Genomic DNA, 9,385 nt, shown 5'->3' with positions numbered 1-9,385 from the left:
CGACTTCCCTTCGTGGTGTACGCCGATCTGGAGTGCGTGCTGCAGAAGACACAACCGGAGACGGAACACGCGTCATACGCCTATCAACATCATCGGGTATGTAGTATAGCATACTACGTACAGTGTTCGTACGACGAAACGTTATCAGCGTATCGATTTCGTCGCGATAATGACTGCGTTGCGTGGTTCGTCGAGGAACTCAAAGGATTGGCGCATCGCGTAAAGAACATCTTATCCAACATTGTGTGCATGGTAGAGCTAACGCGAGACGAGCGGGAGACATTTCGCAGTGCGGCGCAATGTCACATATGTGAAAAACCGTTCGCGCCGGATGATAATCGTGTACGCGATCATTGCCACTTGACCGGGCGTTATAGAGGTCCGGCACATTCGACGTGCAATCTGAATTATAAGGATTCTCACTTCATCCCAGTAATATTCCACAATCTATCGGGCTATGACGCGCACTTTATTATCAAGGAGATAGCTGCCGCGTTCGAGGGCTCGATCGATGTACTGCCTATAACAAAGGAAAAGTACATCTCATTCACGAAGCATGTGAAAGACACAGCGAAAAGATCAGATTCGCGCAGCGACATAAAATTAAGATTCATCGACTCGTATAAATTTCTGAACGCGAGTCTCGCAAAATTGGCATCCTTCCTGGATAAGGATAAATAAAAAATTATACGTTCCAAATTTTCCGCGTTATCCGACGACGATTTTAAATTATTGACGCGAAAAGGTGTCTTTCCATACGAATACGTAGACAGCGTCGAAAAGCTGGAGGATACGTGTTTACCGCTGCGCGATTTATTTTACAGTTCCTTGACCGGTGAAACCGTATCCGAGAGCGATTACGCGCACGCCGCGAACGTATGGCAACGATTCTCCGTTCGAACCCTGGGCGAATACAGCGATCTATACCTGAAAACCGATGTCTTGCTGTTGGCCGACGTGTTTGAAAATTTCCGCGACAGCTGTATCGCGAGTTATGGACTCGATCCCGCGTACTACTACACTTTACCAGGCTTTACGTGGGACGCCATGTTGAAACATACGTGTATCAATTTCGAACTGCTGACCGACATTGACATGGTTATGTTTATCGAACGTGGTATTCGCGGCGGTCTGAGTCAATGTTCCGGCAGATACGCACAGGCCAACAACAAATATATGCAGTCGTACGATTCATCGAAACCGTCGTCGTTCCTAATGTACTTCGATGTAAACAATTTGTACGGCTGGGCGATGTGTCGGCCATTGCCCTACGCGGAGTTTTGATGGGTCGAAGACGTTTCGAATTTCGACTATAACGCGATCGCTTTGGATTCGCCTACGGGCTATATTCTCGAGGTCGACCTAGAGTATCCGCAGGATAAACACGACGCGCACACTGACCTACCGTTCTGTCCGATGCGCGATAAACCGCCCGGTAAACGACAAGACAAACTTCTCGCCACGGTGAACGATAAGGAGCGTTATGTTATTCATTATCGCAATCTACAGCAGTGCACGCGCCACGGCTTTCGCGTCAAAAAAATACATCGCGTATTATAATTCGCTCAATCTGCGTGGCTCCGCGCTTACATAGAACTCAATACAAAATTTAGAACACAGGCCAAAAATGAGTTCGAAAAAAATTTATATAAATTAATGAATAACGCAGTTTTCGGAAAAACAATGGAGAATGTACGCAATCACGTCGATGTAAAGTTACTAACAAAGTGGGACGGACGATACGGCGCGGAGGCAATGATCGCGCGACCGAATTTCCATAGCAGGAGCGTGTTTTCGGAAAATCTGGTAGCCGCCGAACTGCGCAAACTCGAGGTGAAATTCGACAAACCGATCTACGTCGGCATGTGCATCCTCGACCTGTCGAAGGTGTGCCTATACGAATTTCACCACGAGTTTGCGGCAGTTTGCGACATGTCTCCCCTGTACCGCGACTCGTGTAGAATCATGTATACCGACACGGACAGTCTGATTTATCATATCGAGTGCGACGACGCGTATGAGAACATGAAACATGATATAGTCAGGTTCAACACGAGTGATTACGCGGTAGATAACGCTTATGGTTTGCCTCTCGTGAATAAAAAAGTGCCGGGCCTGATGAAGGACGAAAACAACGGCGTGATCATGACCGAATTCGTTGGACTAAGGGCGAAAATGTACGCCTTGCGAGTCGATGGCAAAAAAGATTGTAAAAAAGCGAAAGGTGTCAAAAACAACGTTATCGCGCGCACCATTACGTTCGACGACTACACGCGGTGTCTGAACGATGAGATCGAAATGACTCGACCGCAGTCGTGCATACGATCGAAAATGCACGAAGTGTACACTATTTGCTAGACGAAAATCGCTCTGAGTCCGTACGACGATAAGCGATACATCGTGCCGGATTCGACCGATACGTTGCCGTGGGGACATTACCGAATATAACGTAATGTATATACGTATGTAATGTATATACGTATGTAATGTATGTAATATAATGTATACAATGTATGTATGTATGTATGTATATATATGTATGTAATGTATGTAGTAGTATAACACGACATATGTATGTATGTATGTAACGTAATATAATGTAGTAGTATAACATATAAATGTATGTATGTATGTATGTATGTATGTATGTATGTATGTATGTATGTAATGTAACGTATGTATTATATTAATGGAAGGATATTAATAAAGATATCGTACATGTATTTAGCATTTAATATTTTTTATTATATACTTTATATGTATTACATATTTCAAACACTTTACATGTATCATTTTTTATATTAAGAATAAAATACAGTTTGCACGAATCAAATGGCATTGTCCTTGCGTATCCACGAGTTGTGCGATCCATCGAATCCCAGCCATTTCACGTAAACCTCGTCACCCTTTCTGCGCAGTACTTTCTCCACGAGATACACGTCAGGATACGTCGCGCGATGCAACTCATACTCGTAGAACGCTCCAGCGACGGATTTTCCACGATAGTCCTCGAGTAGATAGGTTACGGGATTGGTATGCTGCACTCTACGGATCTTAAACACCTCGGTGGTCCAATTCGGCGTGTAACCCTTCTCGAAAATTGTCTTGTATTTGCTGACGCGTACCGAGTCGCCCGTTTTGAACTTTGCCGGGCCCGCGATCTTTATCGCGCTGTACACCGTAGCCAAGAGTCTTTCGGCGATCGCGGGGGTAACGTCGACGGGTCGCATGCCGATCGTTCGATGCTTGCGCGCGTTGTAATCCGACACGAGTCGCGGCAAGGCGTCGACCCACTTGTAATTTCCATTGAGCGTAAACATCTTCCACATATTGTTTTTTAACGTGCGATTGAATCGCTCGACGACCGATGCCTTCATCACTAAATACGTGGAATAATGATTGATGTCGTGTTTTCTTACGAGACGTTGCACGTCGGTGTTGTAAAATTCCTTCCCCATGTCGGTTTGTAGATTACTAGGGCACCTCCCGCTATCTCGAATTATCTCAGCGATAGCGTCAGCTGTCTCGCTGCTGCCTTTACCCTTGAGCGGCACGGCCCACGCGTACTTGCTCAACACATTGATGACGGTGAGTATGTAGTGGTGGCCTCCGTTGAAACGCGAGTATGGACGCATCTCGACGATATCAGCCTGCCACAGATCGTCGTATCCTCGCACTATGACGTGTCTGCGGGGAAAATTTCTTCTCGCCGGTGCGTGCAATTCGTCCACCAGCCGTCGCTTTTCGATATTTTTATCCACATCGGTCGATTTTAACGGTCTCATGTTCGGTTAACGTTTCGTTGGCTGTTCGTCGTCGTTCTTTAACTGTACGTAGCCGTTTCTGTTTATGTTTCTGCGTCGTTCGTCGCTGTTTCTGAACCGCTCAAATACGATTTCGAGCCGTTCCTGAACCGTTCGACAACCGTCCGACAACCGTTTCTGAATTGTTCGTTGTCGTTCGTCGTCGTCAGTTAACCGTTGTTTATCATTCATCGTCGTCGTCGTCGTCGTCGTCGACGTTCTTTAGCCGTTTGTAGCCTTTCCTGTCACCGCGTAGTTCACACCTGTTTCTGAACCGCTCGTAATCGTTTCTGAGCTGTTTTTGAACCGTTCTTGAACCGTCCGACAACCGTTCTTGAACCGTAAGACAGCCGTCCGACAACCGTTCTCGAGTCGTTCGTTGCTGTTCGTCGCCGTCGTTAATTAACCGTTGCCTCTCTTCACTCGTCGCCGTTTGATAGTCGTTTCTGCTGAACCGTTTCTTGTCACTCATCGTCGTTCGCGAGTCGTTTCCAATCTAATGATATTCGCACGCCGAAGCGCGTTTACCGCAGTCTGTAACGCTCGCACGTCCTTCTCGAACGCGGTAAGCTTCTCGTCTGACTCTTTCCGTTGATCTCGCAAACTTTTAACGCACTGATCCACGTATAGTTTGTTAACAGCGTCACCGTCAGTCTCAGGTTGCACTACGCGACGAATCTTGCGCGACCTTGCGTCAAAGTCCGTGACGATGCGACACAGAGCGTTGTCGCGCACGAAATTTCTCACTAATCCGCTCCACCGATGGTACAAAATGGCATTCGTCGCGTCTTCGCTCTGCTCGAACAATCCAAATTTATTGATCGGCATTTCAACACCGATTGAACGGATCGCTGTCGCGCCGTTTAATTTATAATAAGCCCAGCCTCGCGAAGTTCCTCGATGATCGACGTAATCTCGTTGTCGTGGGCATTGTTGCCAGCTTGACGCGATGCGTCGAGCAATCGCAGACGATCCACCAGCTCGTTGGGGTCGTCCCAGTGCACGTAGTCGATCTTATTGTCGGTTAGCGTCATCGCGCGAGGCGCGAATACGCCCTTTCCGGATTTTTTCGTCTTGGATTCGGTCGATATCAACGGTGAGATTACCCATAGATACTTGTATCCCCTGTTACCCTTTACTCGCTCGCGAGGATCGTGCTTGTATTTATAAACACTCGTCGCCAACAGTATGCTCCTGTACTTTTGCCTATCGGCCTCCGTGTAGAGTTTATCATCGGGTATTTTTTTGAAGATTAACTCGTAAATACCGGGTGTACCGGCGTATCGTACGTCGCCGATATGAATGTTATCCGCTTTGTCCACGTAAAAACGTTTATTACTGAGCATCAATTCATTCTTGTCGAGATAAACGCCGTACACGTCGTCTGTCGTTGGATCGGCGCCCAAAACAGACGAGATATACACTCGGCTCAGTGGACCGAAGCGATCTTCCAACGTTTCTATAAACAATTCTCGCCCCTCCGACGTTTGCAACTGCTTTTGAACGGTCGTCCCGATCGAGTCATCCGTGGTTTCGAAAACATTCTCGTTTTCGAGAAATTCGGGACTTGTACGTTGCACGGTTCGCGTCGGTGTAGAGGTTATCGGTGTAGAGGTTATCGGTAGTACTATCGAGCGTTTCGATTGATTAGATTTACGCGGTGTCGACGATGAGAGATCCGACCAGGAGTCTAATCGTTCCCTCTTTATCTTCGGTGTAGCATCCTCCTCCTCCTCGCCAGCGACGCTTTCCGGCTTCTCCTTCTTCACCGCGGTCAAGCTCGAGTTGTCGACGATCTTTTTCAGCGGCCCGATGAGAGGTTTAAAGTGCGTGTCCAACTCAATGTCTTTCTCGATCTTACCGGTCTTCAAAGCGCGAAGTTTCTTACGAATCGAATTACTCGTTTTCGCAATATCTTTCACGATCTTCTCGCGTTCGCGAATCGTCTCGCTCCCGTTGATCGCAGCCATCGCGGGGAAAAAACAAAGCAGAGCGTCGATCTCTCTCTGTAACGCTAACGTTTCACCTTCGACGACGTATCGGCGACGACTGACCGCTTTTGCGGTATCGCGAACACGTTAAACCCTTTTCTGTATCGGCCGTTCGAAAGCGCGCTGTCGTTTATATTTATATATATCGTTTATATATTTACGTGATCGTTGTACACGTGTTTCAAATTAGTACCATCCTGTTTGAATAGGATCAGCAGATTCGCGTTGTCGCGTATCAGATGTTTAGGTATTCTCGCGTACGTCTGACAGAGATAAAAGCAGTCGACGCTCGAGTGCCTGCCCATTGAGAAATACTCTCTCACAGTGTCTTGCTTATCGCATGCCACGTCGTCGAAGACGAAGATCGAGTTTGGGCACGCGTCGCTCGGTGGAATGACGTCACTGTTATTGGAGAAGGTGTAGTAGCCGATTTCGTCGATCGATGTCAATAAATTCTCCAGATATTGGTATTCCGGTTGTCGCAGCGATTTCGAGTACACGTACAGGGTGTATCAAGACGATACAGAGCGGTACGGCGGGTTGCCCATTCGAAAGGCGCGCATGGTCGTTCACAATTGCGTTGATTTCGGTGCATCACCTATAATCACTCGTATATCTTTTTTACAATAAAATGAACTTTTTAGCGCCCGAAGTTGCAATACAATTGTGACGGATTTCCGTAGCAGTAACGTTAAAACAGAAGTCGAGATGACAATACAGGTTATGAAATAAATTTTATTAAGAAAACGTAAGACATCTTCTCTCTTACGAAAAAAGCTCGTACCATAGACCATCATAATCATTATATATTATAATTTGATTACTTAAATTATTTTTTGCACACAATGTTTATGCACAGGACAAAAGTCAGCAATTAGCATATGTGTGCAAATTTAAATTATAAGTCGGCTAATAAATTTCATTCAATGTAAGTTTAAATAATGGCAGAAATCACCATTAACAAATCTTACAATATTCATTTTGTTTAATTAATAAATAATTTATCATTAAATTGATAATCAATTTAATATATCAATACTAATGAGCATTATATAATTCTTTATATAAATGATGCTGCTGCATCTTAAAAATCTTAATCTTAATCTCATAAACAAGAGGTTTATTAGTATAAAATATACATTTTAAATATGATGCTAATGAATAGTTTATATAAGGCAAATTATCATAATATTTAATGAATACTTTTCAGTAATAAATTTCTTGTAGATTTATATGAGATTCAGTAGCATTATTTACATAAAGATGCTTATTAGCATTAGTATATTGAATTAATTATTAATGTTAATGATGAAATATTAATATTTTGAAATAAATGTTGTTAGACATAAGATCCGCTGATAATCGTTTTTATCGTTATAAATAACGATGGAAACGGTTATCAGCGGATCTTGTGCCTAATAACATTTATTTCAGATTATTTATATATATATATAATTTATAGTTAATTTTTGTATGAAATATTTCGTTCCGTGCAAAATAAAATAATTGAAATAATAAAATAAATGTATAATAAAATGTATAATAACTATAATCGACTATGATCCAGCTTTCTTGGTAAGAGAAAAATAAGGCATCCCTCGTTTGTCACGTTTACTTTATAAAATGTATTTTCATACCTTGTCACTTTGGCTTCTGTTTTAACCGATCAATGTTGAAGTCTATTAAAATTGAATGTTTTGCATAATTTAAGTGAATGTCTCGTATGTCTGATGGAAATTTGTCGAAAGCGCAGAGATTAAACAAATCATCAGTAATCAGTAATATAAATATTAAGATTCGAAGTGTAGGCTCCTTATGGAATAACCAAGTATAGATAGCGGGCTAAATAAAAGCCAGGCGCGGTTGGTGGTGCGCGAATATTATAATAATTAATTTTAACATATAATTTTTCCAACAAAAATTTGTTTAAATATAGCCAATTAGACAGCATCTGAAAGTTAAATTAATCAGGGCGAGGGAAGGGATTTTACTACTCCAATGAATTTGTGTTGGAAAAATTATGTGCTAAAATTAATTATTATAATATTTGTATTAATTGTTATTAATTTTTTATTAACCATTTATTCTCTTGCGGTCGACAGCAAAGAGCGATTTTCTTCAAATTTTTAGGCAATCACGTTCTTGCGATAACAAAACGATTCAGCAAGTATTTGCGACAAGACGCGGTTTCCTTTAACTGTTATTATATTTTTATTAATAATTTATTCTGCAGCGACCGATAGCAAAAAACGATTCTCTCGTCTTGTCGCCCCGGAGGAGTCCCGGGGCAGCGGCAGTGAGAGTCCTCGTTGCGAGGCCGAACGTGCTCGACCCCGCGTAACCGTGCCGTCGGGAGTTCGGTTTGATGGAGTTCGGGGGACACCTGAGAGCCCTCAGTCGAGACGCGGAGCTCCGAACCTCGTTTAGGGTGTCGCCCTAGGACTTGCTGGGTAGGCTTCGTCGGGAACAGCGGAATGCTGGCGAGAAGACGAAGTGCCTGCTCTTGCCGGAGCGCCGGTTTATATACCGGCGCGGCGGGTCTGCTGGGAGGGAGGCCGACCGCCAGGCGAGCCGCGTGGGGGTTACGCTTACGTGCGCTCGCCTTCGGGGCGAGTCGGCTCTCTCCGGCGCTCGTCGGCGCCGTGCGGGCCGGCACCGGTGCTGCGTTTTAGCCCGCGCACACGGTGCTTGTGGAGCGTTTTAAAAAATGTGGGCGCACCGCGCCCTATCCTCGCCCGACGGAAGATCGGTCGGGCGGCATCCGGCGGGTGGCGGCCGGGAACGATGCTTTTCAGGGGTGCATCGTTACAGATATATTAAATTGATTATCAATTTAATGATAAATTATTTATTAATTAAACAAAATGAATATTGTAAGATTTGTTAATGGTGATTTCTGCCATTATTTAAACTTACATTGAATGAAATTTATTAGCCGACTTATAATTTAAATTTGCACACATATGCTAATTGCTGACTTTTGTCCTGTGCATAAACATTGTGTGCAAAAAATAATTTAAGTAATCAAATTATAATATATAATGATTATGATGGTCTATGGTACGAGCTTTTTTCGTAAGAGAGAAGATGTCTTTTGTTTTCTTAATAAAATTTATTTCATAACCTGTATTGTCATCTCGACTTCTGTTTTAACGTTACTGCTACGGAAATCCGTCACAATTGTATTGCAACTTCGGGCGCTAAAAAGTTCATTTTATTGTAAAAAAGATATGCGAGTGATTATAGGTGATGCACCGAAGTCAACGTAATTGTGAACGACCATGCGCGCCTGCTCGAATGGGCAACCCGCCGTACCGCTCTGTATCGTCTTGATACACCCTGTACATATTCTCGAAACGTACACCGTGCGGACTTTCCAGCAAATTTATCAGAACGTTGGTTTTACCGCCATTTGAGGGACCGCAAATGATCGCGCGTATAGTAGTCGGCAGCATCGTACCGTGTCTGCGCCTCTCCGCGTTGCCCTCCATCGGCCGTGATCTGTCGTCGCAATTCGTCACGCGAATCGCCAACGGTTGTCGCACGAATCTCATTTCTTTTTTCTCTTAGCATTGCCGACTGAATCGAACT

Source organism: Temnothorax nylanderi, unplaced genomic scaffold, assembly GCF_030848795.1.
Source record: "Temnothorax nylanderi isolate EJ_2023f unplaced genomic scaffold, tnyl_v1.0 TNYL_tig0598_pilon, whole genome shotgun sequence".
NCBI classification, from domain to species: Eukaryota; Metazoa; Arthropoda; class Insecta; order Hymenoptera; family Formicidae; genus Temnothorax; species Temnothorax nylanderi.
The sequence above is the reverse complement of the archived record's forward strand: the minus strand, read 5'-3'. Positions refer to the sequence as shown.